Below are 17,752 nucleotides of genomic sequence, written 5' to 3' on the forward strand. Positions count from 1 at the left end.
TACTACAAATGGATGTATTCTTGTATATTATCTTATTGGTTTATGTCTCCAGCAGTATCTTCCCATGAAGATCTTGATAAAATAAAAAGTAAAAGGGATTATTGTAAGATTTTGATTCATCCAGAGCCACTAAAACAGGCTCGATTATGAGACACACTGATAATGAAATTTCTTTTCTGTCAATGACAGCAGTGTTAAACATGTGCAACTCTTTGTTCTGCAGTTTTGGATACATAATTGTTCCTGTGAAATCGGGCTGATATGATACTTCCAGTGACACCGTGTTTAGCCTCTGTGTAGATTATTTAATTCTTAGCTTCAGCTCCAGACAGAGTATACATTCTGAGATGCAGGAATGTTTATTTAAGAATGAATCTACTCCATGCTGTGGGTCTCCGCCTCCACCTCAGGCATATATCAGCTGGGTTCCATTTTTACCACTGATAACTGTGGCATCTGTACAGTCCAGTCCCTGTCATGTGTCAAGTGCCACAGACAGAGTAGCATGTACTCTGATTATGATACCATGTGAAGAATTACAGAGTGTCTCATAAAAGGTGTCCCCAAGGCTGTAGAAGACTACATGCATTAATACATACATTAACAGATATTAAATGAAATACATTTCAGCACAAATTATTCTTTGCAACATATTACTTTATTTATAGCTGTTCTCCTGGAACAACATCACTGTCCACCTTACATTAGTAATCAAATTAATGATTCTTACCTACATTATAAAATTATCTGAGTGCCTGCATGCCTTTAATTTGAAATGAGAACTTTAAGCAATTGCATCATTAATAGCTTAAAAAGAGAATTTCTTGCATCACTGAATACCAACAAAAGAGCTGCCTGTCATGTGTCATATAAAACCTTGTTCTATCTGTATCAGATAAATGATTTAACAGCTTTGAAGGGCCTCAAATTGACTTTGACAGGTTTCATTTTATAAGTGTGCCAGGATTAAGGCTTATGTAGGTCTTCATTCAAGGACTGTATACTGTATTATAAATAACATTAAGGAACTAGTAAAGCATAACAGTACATCATAACAGTTCAGAGTGTTAGGAAGATAGCAGGCATCTTGCCACAGTTGGCAGTATCCATTCCTCTAACAAAGTGAGCTGCAATCAGATAAGCGTGATTACTATTATTATTAAACAACTACTCAACATAGGTTAAGAGAGTCAGTGCTAGCTGCAAAAATCCTATTGGGATTATATGAAAGTCCCAAAGACCTTATAACAGACTGATATCCACTGAAAGATGATCATAGCATAAGCATTCTCAAGAATCCTTCATGTTTTGCTGCAGTGGTTAGCAGCAAGCTGCATTCAGTAATTACACTTGGATCTGGCGGTTAGCACCAATGAAGGAACAGACTGTTTGTGTCTTTCGGCTTTTCCCGGTTAGGGGTCGCCACAGCGGAACTCCGGTCCGCTAATGATTGGTAGTAGAAGGAACAGACTGTATGAACCATTTAAAATCAGGGATTCAGTGAAAGAGGTCAGGTCATCAAGTGTGAGGAAGAGTGATTACTCTTCCAAGGTCTTTAAAGATCACACAGGTTCAAAAAAGTACAAAACTGCTGACTAGGCTCCACGGGGATTAAAATTAACTAAAGGAAAATAATCAACTCCTCCTGGATAAAAAATGGAAAAGTAGAAATAGAAGTTATGGGAATCTAAGAAGTATAGTCTGTACACAGACAAAAGAAAGAATTTTGTTTTATCAAATTCAGTAAAAAGAAACAGCAATTAGAATGGCTTTAATGAGTGTGTGTGGGAGGGTGCTTGTGTGTATGCATAATATATATTTACACCTGTTTACACTCCCGTGTGTTTCTTTTATGTTTTCCCATTGCCAACTGTCATTTCAATGGGACTTATTACAAGAATTCTCCTCTGCTGTCACAACTGAGACCCCCTCCAAAACTAGCCGCTTGTTTTAATTGTGACCCTGTCACTTTGCGCATGTGTCATCACATCTCTCTCTCTTCTACTTCCAAGAAATCAAATACAAACAAATTAAAAAGCAGCTAGAAAAAAGTCCTATTAGATGCTCCTCAGCAGACAAACTCCATCCATGGTTTATTCACCTCTGCAGTTACTGAAACTCCTACTACTCACCTGCAATATCGCCTGTTAAACATCTCTCTCCATCTGGTAGAACCCCATTATCACCCCCATAAATCTAGTTATAATGTCTCCGCTGATTTTAAATCATCTCTGTCCTTCCCACACAGTAAAATATTTGTAAAACTGGATGACATACAGATTTCAGTTTACTTAAAAAGACATCATGCTTTTTCTCTCTGTCTACTAGCATGGATTCTGGTCAGGAAAGAGCACAGTGATTGCAATCTGGACCCTTATAGATTACATCTTACTAAGCATGGATAAAGTTAACCTCACAGGAACTATATTTATAGATTTAACAAAACCACTCCACTCAGTTGACCATACTCTTCTATGAACTATGCTAATCGATTCAGGGCTCAGTCCCACTGCTACAAACTGTTTTAGCAATCACCTTTTCATCTATTTAGAGTCAACCTTACTTCCTCATTTTCCCAATCTAAATCAGTTAAACAGGGAAGTACTACAAGGATCTATTCTTGCCTCTCCTTTTCTTACCGTTTGTTAATCAAATCCCCATCAGCTTGACACAAAATAATTGTTTACTTTATTCTGATGACATGGTACTATATAGGTCTAACCTAAACCCTATTATTATTATAAAACAAACCCTGTAACGGAACCTCTTCATTCCACTGTTATGGACCTCCTGAATATCCACAAAACAAACAGTGCAAAAATCACCCATTCTAAAGATTTAAACCTTCCCTGCGATATAAATAGGACCTGCCGGAGAGATAGGTATGTATCCCAGAGACTACCCTGCCTATGGAACAGGCTTCCCATTCATGTGAAGCAGAGTTCTTCCGTATCCCAATTCAAGTGCAATGTGGACAATTGGATGGGAAACCAGAAATGCATCCCTGGTTTGGCACCTATGTCTCTAAAGGACACAGGTAACCTGTAAATGGTTCATCTCCCAGGCCCATGCTTACACTTATCAAGGGTGCCAGAACTTGTCAGATATTTGGGATGCATGGCTAGGCTTACAAAGGCCCTTGTGGTCATTAGCCTAGTAAACGCCTATGAACCTTACTATACAGTTTCAAAACAGCCACCTAATACTTACCACAAGCAAATCAAAAGCCGTAATCTTTGGAACCTCACACACAGATTAAAATCTGTACCCTTTAGCTAGCACATAACCACAAAATATTTGAAATGCCCAGAAATTACTAGTTCCTTTTGCTGGCTAAGTTTATGGCTAGACTAAATACTAACTTCTAGTTTTACATTCAACAAACCAAGACCAAAATAAATAAAATATATTTTGGGTGATGAAAATTTCACAATTCTTAGCTCTGCAGGCAGGAGAGCCAAGCGTATCTAATATAGGCTTCTACTCATAGCATCTGCATTCTAAAAAAACTATACCATTACAAACAACTGCCAGTTCTGCCATTTTATTATCTTAGCACTTCAAAAGGAGCACAACTGCTAAGTTATTGCAAAAAAACAAATGTCTTCCTTTTCAGCAAAGAAACTGCAACAACCCTACTATGCTTCTTTTTACACAAAAAATGCTTATGGAATGCTTTACCCTTTTTTGCCAGCATACTTATGACAAACTCTGCAGAATATTAATTATGTTGTATTCCATCCAGTGCCCTGGCTTTCTAAAGCACAGTTGTGTGAGTTGAACTTTCTATAACAGTAGATGTTCGAATGATTACTGTTGCAGAAGCCTTAGCAACATGGGTTATAGCCTACCAAGGATCTAACAGCTGGCCAGCTTCCAAAGCTTCAGGGTACCTTCTACACACCCAAATTGTCAAGCAGCTCAAGCTGAGCTGACTATAAGACAAGTTTGGGTATGAAGCCCTTCAGAGCTTTCCTGCCAGCACAGAAAGGGAGACTGAGCTCTGAAAGGTCAAGGCTAGGAATAATAAAAAATAAATGTCCACACCCTGACATAAAAAATGCACCAAGAAACAAGAGAATGAAGGGAGGGTGTGGCTACTGCAGCAATGATCATTCAAACATCTAATGTTATGATAAGTTCAACTTGCACAACTGTACTATGTTCTTCATATTGATCACTCTGCAGTAGCCTTAGCCATATTGGTAGATTACCATAGCTGACTATGTTTGGGAGTTGGAAGGAGAAGGGTCCAGGAATATCTAGACCTATAGAAGTAATCCAGCTTATGGTGCTTTGTAAAAGTATGTACAGAGGACCAAATAGCAGTTTTTAAAATATTTCCAGAAGCCAACCCTTTCAAAAAATCTATAGAAGAAGCCAAGATCAATGAAGAGCGAGCCTTGACCCTGCTTATAATAGATTTGTCATGGTGAGTATTACAAAAGGTAATAGCCTTAGACAGCAATTTGGAAATAACCTGCTTTGACCTAGGTTCTCCGTTCTTCTTACATTCACAAGAAATTAACAAACTGATCCAATGATCTGAAAGATTTAGTTCTGTCAAGACAGTATCAGAGTTGTCTGTGACATCCAAGGATAATCCAGGGAAAGGCATATCCTTTCTCCCTCATTTTAAGGTTCAGGAAAGAAAATGGGGAGATGAATAATTTGGCTTAAAGTAAACTCAGGTATCACTTTAGGTATAAAAGAAGAATTAGTTCTTAAAGAAACCCTATCCTTGTGGGAAACGAGGTAGGGTTGACTCACCGTAAGACCTTGCTACTCAGAGTGAATGCTCTTTTATCGAGCTGTAAACATTGAAACCACTAAATTGCGAAGACACAAAACAGAGATTTTATAGACCCCAACTCAGATACCAGAGGTCAGAGCAATCAGTAAAAGCACAATCCATGCTAAGAACCTCAAATCAGCTAAATTAGCTGGTTCAAATGGAGCAAGTGTTAGTTTCTTTAACACAAAATACACAAAATTAAGATCCCAAGGAGTGGCCACTGGTATATTTGGAGTCCTCTTATGCAAAACCCCTTTCAAGAATATTTTGACATGCAACTTCCTAAAAGAGGAAGGTCCATAGACAGATACGTATGCTGAAATGGCCAATAAATGAACCTTGACAGAAGAATAAGAAAAGCCATAGGATAATAACACACAAATATTGTAAAACCAGAGAACAACTATCCGTGAATGGGTGCTGGTTATGTTGCTGGCACCAACTAGAAAACCTTTTCCATTTGTTAATACATGATTTTCTAGTAGCACGCTTTCTTGCCTCCATTATCACCTACTGCACCTCCTCAGAAAACAGGTGGCTAAAACAAATTAAGATATCGATATTGGGTTGTATCAAACACCCATGTTCTTGTGTGAGTAGATCCATTCTGTGAGGAAGCTTGTGGTAATTCCCTCTGGTCACTTCCAAAAAAAAGGAAGAACCAAGGTCATCTGGGCCAGAAGGGAGTCACCATAATGATCTTGAGGGATACCCTTCTGAATCTTCCAAAGTACCCTGGATATTAGTGGAAATAGTAGAAAGGCATGCAGGAATATTCCTGCCCAAAGAAAAGAACAGGTATCTCTCTTCCTGGCCTTCTTGCATGGAGTTTTGGAGCAAATTTTGCCTGTTGATTGTTCAGAGAGGAGACAAAGAGGTCTACTTGACAAACTCCCCACAGATGGATCAAGTCTTGGAAGACCCCCAGATCTAGTTTCCATTTATGAGGGCTTGCTCTGGTGCTGTTCAGCTTGTCTGCCACACAGTTTTGCTCTGATGGAATGTAGGATACATGTAGAGTGAGACTGAGCTGTGAAACTATATCCCAAGCTTACATGGCTAGTCTGCAAAGGGGTACAACCTGTCTCCCCTTTGCTTGTTGATGAACCACATCACTGTGGTATTGTCTGTAACCACTTGAAGAGGTCCCAGGGACCAAAGATGGTTCAGAAAAGTGAGTGCCTTGATCAGGGCAAGCACCTCCTTGAAATTTATATATTTGGTGTCCCACACCTTCTGCATATTTATCTTTCCTGAGACTGCTCCCCAAGCAAAGTCTGAAGCATCTCTGGTATCTGACTGCTTTGGAGCAGGGAGGGAGACTGAGAGGCCTTGATTTAAGGATACCTGTTTGCTCCACCAAGTGATTTCTCTTCTGACAAGCCTCAGTATTGTTATCTGAAAAGAGAACGGGTGTTGATGCTGGGACCAAAGAGATTCAGATACCACTGTATTTTTCTCATCTGGAGTCTTGCCAGGGTATCATGAGACTCACAGATGCCATGAAACCCAAAATTCAGAGGTATTCCCTTTCAGTGAGTAAGGTTTGAGTGGAAAACCTTAGAATAGATCTAAATCCCATGTGAAGGAGTCAAGAAAGACTTTTGAATGTTCTCTTTGAATCCCAGCTTGTACAAGAGATCTCTTACCCAAGAGAGAGAGATTCCTGACATCTTCAAAAAAGACTCTGCAAAGATAAGCAAGTTGTCTAAATATGGAAAAATGTGGAAACCCTGTAGCCTGCAATGAACTATAACTGGAGCCAGACAGTTTGGAAACACTGTTGGTGCAGTGGAAAGTCCAAAAAGTATGGCAGAGAACTGATAATGTGATCCAGACACACAAAACCTTATGAAATGTCTGAAGTCTGGGTGAACAGGAATGTGATGATTAGCATGTCTTAACTCTGGTGTTACCAGGAAATTTGAAAGAGGAAAAAGAGCAACAAGTTGTGAAGTGACATCAGTTTGAATTTGGGCACTGTCACAAACAGGTTTAGGAAAGAAAGGTCCAGAACTGCTCTCCAAGTATTTTATTTCTTTGTGACTAGAAACATTCCTGATTAAAACCCCTTCTCCATCTGGGAAGAAAGAAGTGGTTCTATCACTCCTTGGGACAGCACATGATGAAGAATAGGAGGAAACAAAAAAATCTGATCTGCAGGATGAGAAATGGCCCTTTGTAAAGGAGGAATTTCCACCCACTGCCATCTGTAGCCCTGATGAATGATTTTCAGAACTCATTTGTATGAATCAATCTGTTGCATACCTTTCAGCTGCCTAGATTTCCTCAGAATGCCCAGATTTTTGGCTTATATTTTTTGTCTTTTCCTCATAAAATTTGTGGTTTTCTCTCACATCACTGAGGATTAAAGTCACTAAATAAAGACACGTGTTTGAGTTTCATACTTCGTATCCTTCAGAAAATGCAAGCTAACACAAATCCTGTTATTCTAGCAACTTTGTAAGTTTATAAGAACAACGTTTAGAATATGTCCCTATTTTTGGGTCATTGTTCCTTGCTTAATTTTGGCTTCATCCAGATTTCCTGCATGGTGAGGTTGATAGGTATGATCTGCTGCCAAAGAGAAAAATGGAGATTCAGACTTTCTGGAAGAGAAAAAATGGCCAGGATGGCTGGAGGTCACAAACGATCCTGAAGAGTCATTCAGACTTGTTGGAGTGTCTTTGGTTTCGGGAGGTTTGAGACTTCTTTTTGGAACTTTCTTGCCACCTCTTCTTAAAAATGTGTTTACCTGAATTCTGTTGACACTGTTTATTCTGTTTTTTTGCCAAAACTGGATGAAGAGAAAGAAAATCCCATGGACAATTTGGAAAAGGAGGTCTGAAAAATCTTAGAGATTTCCTGGATCAGCTTGCCCCTTTCATCACACATTTTGATCACCTCTGCAGCAGAGATGCCAAACACTAAATCTCTATCCAAGGGAAATTTTAAAATCTAATTTTTAACATCATCTGGGAGGTTCTGAGAATGCTGCTAAGCAAACCTCTTTAAACTGTACCAGTGGCCATAGCCCTGGAAGAAGTACCAACAGAGTCATACATAAACCACAGACGAGCAGTGACCTGTGCAGTAGAAGAAAGTAAGTTATTTAAAGCAGATTGTTCTTCACAAGAAGAAACTATACATAAAACATTCCTCATACTTTCATAATATGTTAGAATAAACTTCAACATATGAGCCTGCCAGCTTAAAATTCTGAAATTCAATATGAGCCTGCCAGCTTAAAATTCTGCAATTCAAATACTTTTCACATCTTTATTAAAGAGAAAGATTGGAAGTAACAACGTGCTTAGCAGACAGGAATCACCTAAGGCTATAGCTGTTGGGTGAGGTTTGGGAATACTGTATAAAAATTAAAAAAACTGCGGAACTGTATACGTCTTTTTAGAAATAGCTTGGCTGACTATAAGGAAAATAGCAGGCAGTAAGACAAATATCCTCTAAAGCAGGCAAGACAGGATAAATAGGAGTAGGTTCTGGAAAATCCTTCTGTAATAACTCATAGTATTTTCTGAGGGACTGAAAAACCTCAGTGTTCTCCCACTAAAAACAGTGGGACATTCTAGCAAGAATCTCAGAGAAAAGAGAAACTCCCATATGGGGAATCAGAAAGAGAGCTCTCCTCTGAGTCTGAATCAGAAATCTGACGACAAAACCCTGAATCAGACCCTGCATCTTCCTATTCAGGAAATGAGGCATCCTTCTGTATTTTACTGGAAACTACTCTACAAGAAGGATCATTAGCCTGGAACAAACAGTGAGCCAATCCCAATAAACTACTCCTATCCATATAAATTTGAGAAGGAGTAGATACATGCTTGTTTTTCTGTTTCTTTTTGACAGGAAAAATGGGGTCAACCAAGTTAGTAATGGCAGCTGCACCTTACTCAGAGATGGGCACAGGATTCTGTCACAACAGAGAAACCTTCTCTGCTCCCTCTCCCAGGACTGACAACAGTGTCTCATTCTTGCCCACTGAGGGGGCCCCAACAGTCCCTTGTGGCTGTAGGTGCTACACCAGAGGGATCCAGGCTAAAAGATGAGTGGTCTGAGGTACAATAAATGGCCTCAGTAGAGTCACCCACCTGTGGATGAGGCGAATTGCTAATCTGCTGTGGTGGCAAAGACTGTTTTCATAACTTTTTCTTTTTGTGGCAGGAAAGAATTGACCATGGGACTAACAATCCATTCCATGGTCAAGCCAAAAATGGTGCCTCTATCCTCGGGAGAACAAGTAACAATACCAGTAAAACTATGAGTCCGCAAAAGTTGCTTTTGCTTTTTACAGAAAAACACAGTAAAAATCACTTTCAAACACTATAGCAGCCCCATAGTTGTAAAATAAACACAATTTCTCCACAGAAAATATTGTGTCATTTAGTTAATGCTACTTTTAAACTGACAGAAGCAAGTGTTCCTTTTAAAAGTACATCCTAAAGTACATTCTCCAGACAATACATTAAAACACAACACTCCAAGCTTTAAAATAACTTTCCCGAAAATGAAAGCAATAAGACATTAGTAAAATGTTTTTTTCCTTCAAAGCAACTTAACTGCCCATCTAAGGAAAGCAGAAGTTGACCTTCGATCCTCAAAAGCCTCATAGGAGTGTACTCTTTGGCGGCACTAAATGTATTTTTAGTCAGCTCAACTCAAGCTGACTGATAGGTGGATACAGGAATGGTGCCCTGAAGCGTTGGAAGCTGCCCAACTGATATATCCATGGCAGGATAAAACCAATATAACTTAGGCTATTGCAGCAGTAATCAATATGAAGAACATCTCCATTTACAAAACTTGACATAAGTAACCACTGCTTATCTATTTTGGCACCCATACTCTGACAATCAGTCCCCTTTGCCATCAGAAATCATAATATCCACTCTGAATTCAGATCAGGTCTTACCTTATTAAGCCTTCAAAGATCCCTGCATTCTAGATCAGTTTCTGAAAAATCAACTTAAAAAACATAAGCTAAAATGAAAATATTCTGTGAACAATAATATGTAAATATAGGTGAGTACTAGGCCAATGGCCCTGGAGCCTTTACAAGCCTAGCCCATAGGATTACCCAAGCATCATGCCAACCGACATTAGTTCCCAGTTTCTCTGTCGAGTAGAGCCACTGGAGTGTTCCCCAGGGTGAGTTTTCTATTTCCCATCCACTCATCAAGATTTCTCTTGAAGAGGGCCAGTGAGGTGCTCTGTTTGACAAGTATGGGAAGTCTATTCCATAGCATGGGCAGTCTCTGGGTTATGAACCTGTCCCTCCAGCATTTTCTGTTGATTGTGGTAATGAGGTTGAGGTCTCTGGAGCGTGTGGTGTGGAGAGATTGGGATTTCATTAGCTGTAGCATTTCTAACATAGCTGGGTCAGACATTGCTTTGTAAGTCAAGCAGAGATCGCCTGTAAGTAGGCGATATGAGACAGAGAATAGTTGGAGTTTTATGGGTCTGTCCATGTAGGACATGTGTTTAAGGCCTGGGATCATCTTTGTGAGGTACTTTTGTGGCCTCTCCAGTTGTTGCAGGTGTCTAGTGAGGTACATGCTAAATAGGCCATTGTACTCGATGATTGGTCTAATGCGGGGAGGGTAGAGGGAGACAATGACATCTTTATTAAAACAGTACAATAGCAGTATCAGTAAGAAATATTCTTTAAGTGATAAAAATAGATGCAGTCATTGTATTTCCATGAATACTATAATATGTTATAATGCACACAAACCCAGAATTATATTTTTGCAAACTCTCACAAACAAATTGTCATATATTGAAAACTTCTGAAGAAGTTCCTGTAGTCTTTGGAAGCACTAAAACAGGATTAAAACTATTCATTGTGACATCTGTGCAGTGCTTTGTTGTTTTTATTTGCTTGTAAGTATGTTGTTTTGTGGTGTTTGCTGGTTACCATAAATTGAAAACTGTACACCCTAAACATATATTGTTAACACACTTCTGGTGACCAGATATAAGCTTTTACATGGCAGCAAGAACATCTTTTGTGAGAGCATGTTTATTAAGATATTTACAAAAATATGAAAACATATGTTTAATGGTATAATGACTAATATAAATGACACTGAAAATCACTCAGGATGTGCAATTTACAGTGCAAATATGAATGATAGTTTTCTTCAACAGCGTCTACTGTTTCACCTCATGCCATGCAATAGTTTGTAAGTCTCTTCTTTTTTGAAGTCTTATTTTCCAGTCCCCCCATCTTAGCAGTTCCTACCATAGCTTTCAATAGCATGTAAGACTCAGTTATAAAAATATGACCATAAATATGAATATATATATATATATATATACTGGCACTGTGTAGAGTACTGTAAGGAAAGTAAAAGGTATAGGCCCTTTTATATATATATATATATACTGGCACTGTGTAGAGTACTGTAAGGAAAGTAAAAGGTATAGGCCCTTTTCCCCACTGTAGTGCGATCCTGGAGTTAGTATATATATATATATACTGGCACTGTGTAGAGTACTGTAAGGAAAGTAAAAGGTATAGGCCCTTTTCCCCACTGTAGTGCGATATATATATATATATATACTGGCACTGTGTAGAGTACTGTAAGGAAAGTAAAAGGTATAGGCCCTTTTCCCCACTGTAGTACGATCCTGGAGTTAGTATATATATATATATACTGGCACTGTGTAGAGTACTGTAAGGAAAGTAAAAGGTATAGGCCCTTTTCCCCACTGTAGTACGATCCTGGAGTTAGTATATATATATATATACTGGCACTGTGTAGAGTACTGTAAGGAAAGTAAAAGGTATAGGCCCTTTTCCCCACTGTAGTAATCCTGGAGTTAGTATATATATATATATACTGGCACTGTGTAGAGTACTGTAAGGAAAGTAAAAGGTATAGGCCCTTTTCCCCACTGTAGTACGATCCTGGAGTTAGTATATATATATATATACTGGCACTGTGTAGAGTACTGTAAGGAAAGTAAAAGGTATAGGCCCTTTTCCCCACTGTAGTGCGATATATATATATATATATATACTGGCACTGTGTAGAGTACTGTAAGGAAAGTAAAAGGTATAGGCCCTTTTCCCCACTGTAGTGCGATCCTGGAGTTAGTATATATATATATATACTGGCACTGTGTAGAGTACTGTAAGGAAAGTAAAAGGTATAGGCCCTTTTCCCACTGTAGTACGATCCTGGAGTTAGTATATATATATATATACTGGCACTGTGTAGAGTACTGTAAGGAAAGTAAAAGGTATAGGCCCTTTTCCCCACTGTAGTGCGATATATATATATATATATACTGGCACTGTGTAGAGTACTGTAAGGAAAGTAAAAGGTATAGGCCCTTTTCCCACACTGTAGTGCAATCCTGGAGTTAGTATATATATATATATACTGGCACTGTGTAGAGTACTGTAAGGAAAGTAAAAGGTATAGGCCCTTTTCCCCACTGTAGTGCAATCCTGGAGTTAGTGTATATATATATATATATAGTTGGGGGGTGTAGCCTCCCACTTAGTTTGGGTTTATATTGTCTTCTGCAAAGAGTTAGTCATTGGTGTTGCAAGTATGCATGTCTGTGGTTGAAAATGTATTGTTTTGAATCTTTCAGTGAAATATAATATAAACCATATACCTTTTACTTGCCTTACAATACACTATAAATACATCTGCACCTTTAGCTATTGTATTTCATTACTGTTGTCTTGTTTCACAGCCTGGGCTAGATCTGAAAAAGTTCCATTGAGCTATTGTCCTATACCCAGTAAACAAATTAAATAAATGCATTAATTGTCATTACATTTAGTGACTTAAAACAGTTTTATTGTTTACATCCACAATTGCATACAGAATATTTAAGCCATAATACAGCTATGGAATAGTCCTTTGATAGTAAATCTAGCGATTTTATTTAACAGGAATTGAAAAATAGTTCTTAGCTTGTAGTAATGCAAGTTGTCATTCATCATGGTGAATGCCTGCACATTCATTGCAGCATTTTATAGAACAAAGTCCTTGCATTCTACCTGGAAGCTGAACTATGTTTTCTCTTTACTTTAATTGTTGAACCCTACCTTATTAAATTTTGCTTACTTAAAATGGAATGAGCTTTGCTATTTTGCATCACAGGCAAGTACCAGGACAATTTAATTTTTGGACAATCTGAGATAGCTCATGTCACTTTTGACCTTTACACCCTTCAACATATCAGGTATTGAAGAGGTCAGCCAAAGCACTGTACACCCACCTCTTGGAACTGGATTAGTAGATTATGAGCAACAAATGTGAAAATGAATGTTTCTTTAAATTAAATCCCATTTACTTGAATGTTTTTGCTACAGTATTTCATAGTATGTCATAGTGAGTTACTTTAAGTTTAAAGTCAGGCTATGACTGTGGTTAAAAATGAGATTTTGATTTCACTAACATTTGGGTTAGACAAGAGTTAAGGTTAGGATTAGGTTTGGTTTTTGGATAGGACTGAGTTTAGTTTTAGGGAAAGATTCAGGGTAAATGTTAAGGTTAAATTTAGGATAAGAGTTATGAGTAGTGCATGTTTTGGCCTGATTGTGTGGCATGAGTGGGCATTGCATTCATAACAGATACTGTGGATTATCTTGTTTTTCTACAGTTTCATTTGCTCTGGCTTTTAACGTATGTTTTTCTTTTCTTTTTTTTTTTTTTATTATGTTATTTTCAGTAGTTATGTTATTTTCAGCAGATGTAAGAAAGAGAAAAATGCAACAAACTGTGGTTGATATACATACAATAAAAACAAGAAAACTAACAGCAGAAATATTCACGTTCACTATTTAATCATAAAACAAGATAAATAACAAAGCTTTCGGGTTTCCCCTTAAAATGGATACTTGAGTTAAATGCAAAGACATTTCCTGGGCTGAATGGGGCTGTAAGCTTAAAACCTGTTTTGCTTGAGAAACAAATGAGTTTTCATTCATTTATTAACTTTTAAATTGTTTAATGAATATATTATGCTGTTTGGTTGGCTTTGTCTGATGTTATGTATTTAAATATGTACCCCCAAAAGAACCTTTGAATTTTACTGACAGGATTTTTTTTTCTTTTGGTTGTTTTTTTTTTTTTTTTTAATTAAACATTGTTTAAAGGTCTTCCACTTTAAATGCACCATAGCTTTTCTTGGGTATACTTAAAATGTGACTAATTATTTGGTCAACCAAGTAGTAAGGTGTTAAAGCTATGGCACCGTTGTGTGATTTCACGGGTCTGTGATGTTAGGGTGGCAAAGTATTTGTCTTTAGCATTATGGGCATGCAGTCCACGTGGGATTTGTAGTCTTTGTTTATTTTATTGTTTTGTGGATTATGGACTGTTTATGCAGATGTATTTAAATGTGGATTTGTGGTTTCTGTGTTTGAAGCTGTTTGTATGCTAGTATTTGCTTTGCTTGTCTTTTTTTTTTCAGTATTAGCATTGCTGGCATTTTTGTAATGCCAGTAATGCAGGTACTTACTCAATGCAGGTGATTGATTTGTAATGTGTATTGCCTGTATTAATAGGGTCTTACATCATTGTAGAAGTCTGGGTTAGAGGTTGAAGTACCATGAGTTTGTATTGCAGCAGGGATAGGGAACATGTCCTTTTCCAGTTTTTGTGTGATATAGTATGCAGGGAGTGTGAGAGGCAGCTCCCTCCCCATGTTTTGCTTCTCTTTATTTGATTTTTGTGAGGCTTCTGGTGATATGTATTCAGTGTTTTTTGGAGTCAGCGTATGTTTCAGTCAGTAAACTGTGGTCACTGAAATGACACTCATTTATGCAGTGGATCTTTGCTTATATACTTATATTCTGAAGATTTCAACCTTTTTATGTAAGAAACTAGGTGGCTGTACTTGAACTGAATGTGAAAACTAAATCCAGAGAGAGGCATGAAACATCAGGCCCAAGCCTGCCTAACATATATCATAACATTTAATCCCATAACAGGACTCCAAGTAGGATTTAACAGGAAGGTGCATGCAATTAAGAGTAAGGCCTCCTACATCTGTAGCACTTTCAAAAATTAAGTGGATGTACTACAAGCACCTAAGTCCAGGACACTCAAAGAACACTGTATCTTAGCCAGGCAATCAAGCATCTTGTAGATGCAACAGGTTGTCAGTCATGCTCAGACATGACTAAATGTTTGGGCAAGATGCAGCAGCTGTGTTGACAGCTGAAATGGCACACCTCACCGAAACATGTAGTCGAGTTTTATGGTAGCCATGCGGAGAGAGTGGAAAAGGATACGAGAGTAGGTTAGAGTTTCAGGCAGCGATAAGGCAGAGGATTTACGTTTAGGGAACAGGATGGATTATTAGGGTTAGGGAGGTTGAGGGGAGTTTAGGGCTAGGGAGCAATCAGGAGGTTTGTGGGTGGGGGGAGGGGGTTGATTTTTAGATTTGGGCAAGAATTAGGGAATTTAGGATCAGAAACCAGGAAGGTATTTTTAGGTTTAGGAAGTGAGCAGGGAATTTATAGTTCTGGAGTGGGAATGGAGTTTTAGGTTTAGGTTTAGGGAATGTTCAACCAATTTAGGGGGTTTGGAGTTTTAGATTTGCGGTGCAATCAGGAACTTAGGTTTAGTAGGTGATCTGTGTCTTTAGTGTATCTGTGCTCATTATAAAGTGTTTGCTAGGGCTAATCCTTAGGTCTGTGAAAATATATGTGCTGTCATTTACATAAACATTATGCAAAACAAAGACTTTTTTTTTTTTTTTTTTTTTTTTTATAAAACATGCCTCCCTTTAAGCATAAGGTTTCCTTGCTTCCTGTCCAGATTTTCTTAAATCGCAGACTTGCAACCACGAAAAATAGAAGAAACAGTGCAAAAACCAACCAAGAAACACTTAAAGCACTGTTGAAAGGAGATGCCCAACACCGGTCAGTTCCAGAATAAATCCAAAGTTTAATAAATGCAATAACCGCATTTATTAAACTTTGGATTTATTCTGGGACTGACCGGTGTTGGGCATCTCCTTTCGACAGTCCTTTAAGTGTTTTTAAATCGCAGACTTGCCAGTGCATTAAGGTAATGCACACAACAACTGTATAACATCTCAAGAAACCATGCAGTACACTCAAGGGAGAGAATGTTTAGATGAGGTTCATAAGATGGGTAGATCAGAAAATCTGGTTTGAACTCTAGAAGCCAAAAGCTGCTTCTTCAGATAAAGCCAAAGCACTAGAAGCCAAATCTGCCTTGGCCAAATGGGGACCATAACTTCACATTAACATAGGATTCAAAATTTCTTCAAATCAGGTAATCCTCAACCACCTTGTTCTATGAAGACAGTCATCTTATCCAATTCACTCTTGCCCTCTTCCCCTCTCAAATAAGTTCCTTTAACTCTTTATTAATCATCGCCCACATCATCTTCTTTGGTGATAAAAATATGCATGACCTTATAAATCTAAAAGGACTAAAAATATTTTTATAGCTTGTACCTGACTATCCATATCCATAATAAAGAGCTTTCAGTTTGTCAATTTTTGTATTATCTTTTGTTTAGTCTATTCCATATATCCTTAGCTGCCATAACAATTTTCTTAATCCATATACCTAATTGTTTCATGTTATCTTGTTCCCGTAATTATGGGCATTGCTGAAAACATGTTGTGTGGGTACAAATTTCATTCCTATATATATTATATATATTATATAATATTTTACTATAATATGTTTATTTACCTATATATTTTTAAAATTTTCAACTTTGATATACTGTGTTTTTAAAAGAAGTGCTTTTTCCTATTAACTTATTAGCCAATCAGATGATTGACTAAGGTATTTATAGAAAGTTTGAATTCAATATGGTGTTTAGTTGTGATGAAGTCATTGGTTTTATTATGAAAGCAATCAACTTTTGAATTGTGCTTTGTACCTTATTAAACTGGAGTTGTAACAGCCATTGGGTTCTTTTCATAAATCTGTTATCATTTGATAGGGGGTTGGAGGGCTGACAACCCCCTTGATGAATATGCTGGCTTTTGCATTTCTTTTTTTTTGACAGTTGAGAGGAAGATCCCAAATACTACAACGAAACTCTTCCTTTTCACTGGCATTCTTTTCCTCCACTACACCATTTATGACTAAAATGCTTTATGGCACTTCATTTCAGAACAATTGTAATCATAAAGTACCACAACATACCACCTAGCAATCTACTATACTGTACTCATCGGTTCTTACATGTTTATATATATATATATATATATATATATATATATATATATATATATATATAATACATACATCAATGAATTAAGTAGAACGCCATCCCTGATTAGAGAGTCTGAAGGAGGTTTACTTCTGCTCATCCTGTGGGGGCCTACTTATAACCAGCTGACCAAGATTTTCATTCAGTTTTATAGTGTTCAGTAGCCTTAGACTCAGTTCAGTAAACACTAAGGCATTTATCCATTTCCCCCAAGAGTTGGTGGTATGTTACCTACCATGGAATATTCTCACATATGTGATTTTTGTCCCTGTAGTAGTGCATGCAGTGCATTAGAACTGTAACTGATAATAACCTGTTCTTCTCAGGACATTCTTGCTGCTGTGAAGCTGGGGTATTTGCATGAAACCTTAAGTCATTGCATGCATTGCTTGCTGTCTGACTAAATCTTTGCTGTGTTCCATCACTGAAGGTAAATGTGGGTACTGTCCCACATACAAATGTAAAGTAGCATGCTTTCTAACAAAATTTTCTGCACGAGTGTGTATCACCTCCATAGTCTGGTATCTGCTGTAGCAACACAAATTCTGACTGGTATGGCCCTAAACATTTTTATTTACTGAAGGGAACTGATGAATCCCTAAGTTCACACATGCGAGTGACTGCTTGCATCTACTAAACTCTAGCTGGATATAGCAAGTTGACACTCTTTTCTGTTTCCCCAGTTTTGTGCACCAGTAACTTTTG

At 37.8% G+C, this 17,752-nt stretch overlaps 1 long non-coding RNA gene across 2 annotated transcripts in view; it reads left to right on the forward strand.

Annotated features, from left to right (window-relative positions):
• Positions 1-17,752, forward strand: part of LOC122815531 — a 107,612-nt gene that overhangs the window by 55,500 nt on the left and 34,360 nt on the right. The gene's annotated exons all lie outside the window — the stretch shown is intronic.

This window comes from Protopterus annectens, chromosome 11.part0 (genome assembly GCF_019279795.1).
Source record: "Protopterus annectens isolate FY-2018-M chromosome 11.part0, PAN1.0, whole genome shotgun sequence".
Lineage (NCBI taxonomy): Eukaryota > Metazoa > Chordata > Ceratodontiformes > Protopteridae > Protopterus > Protopterus annectens.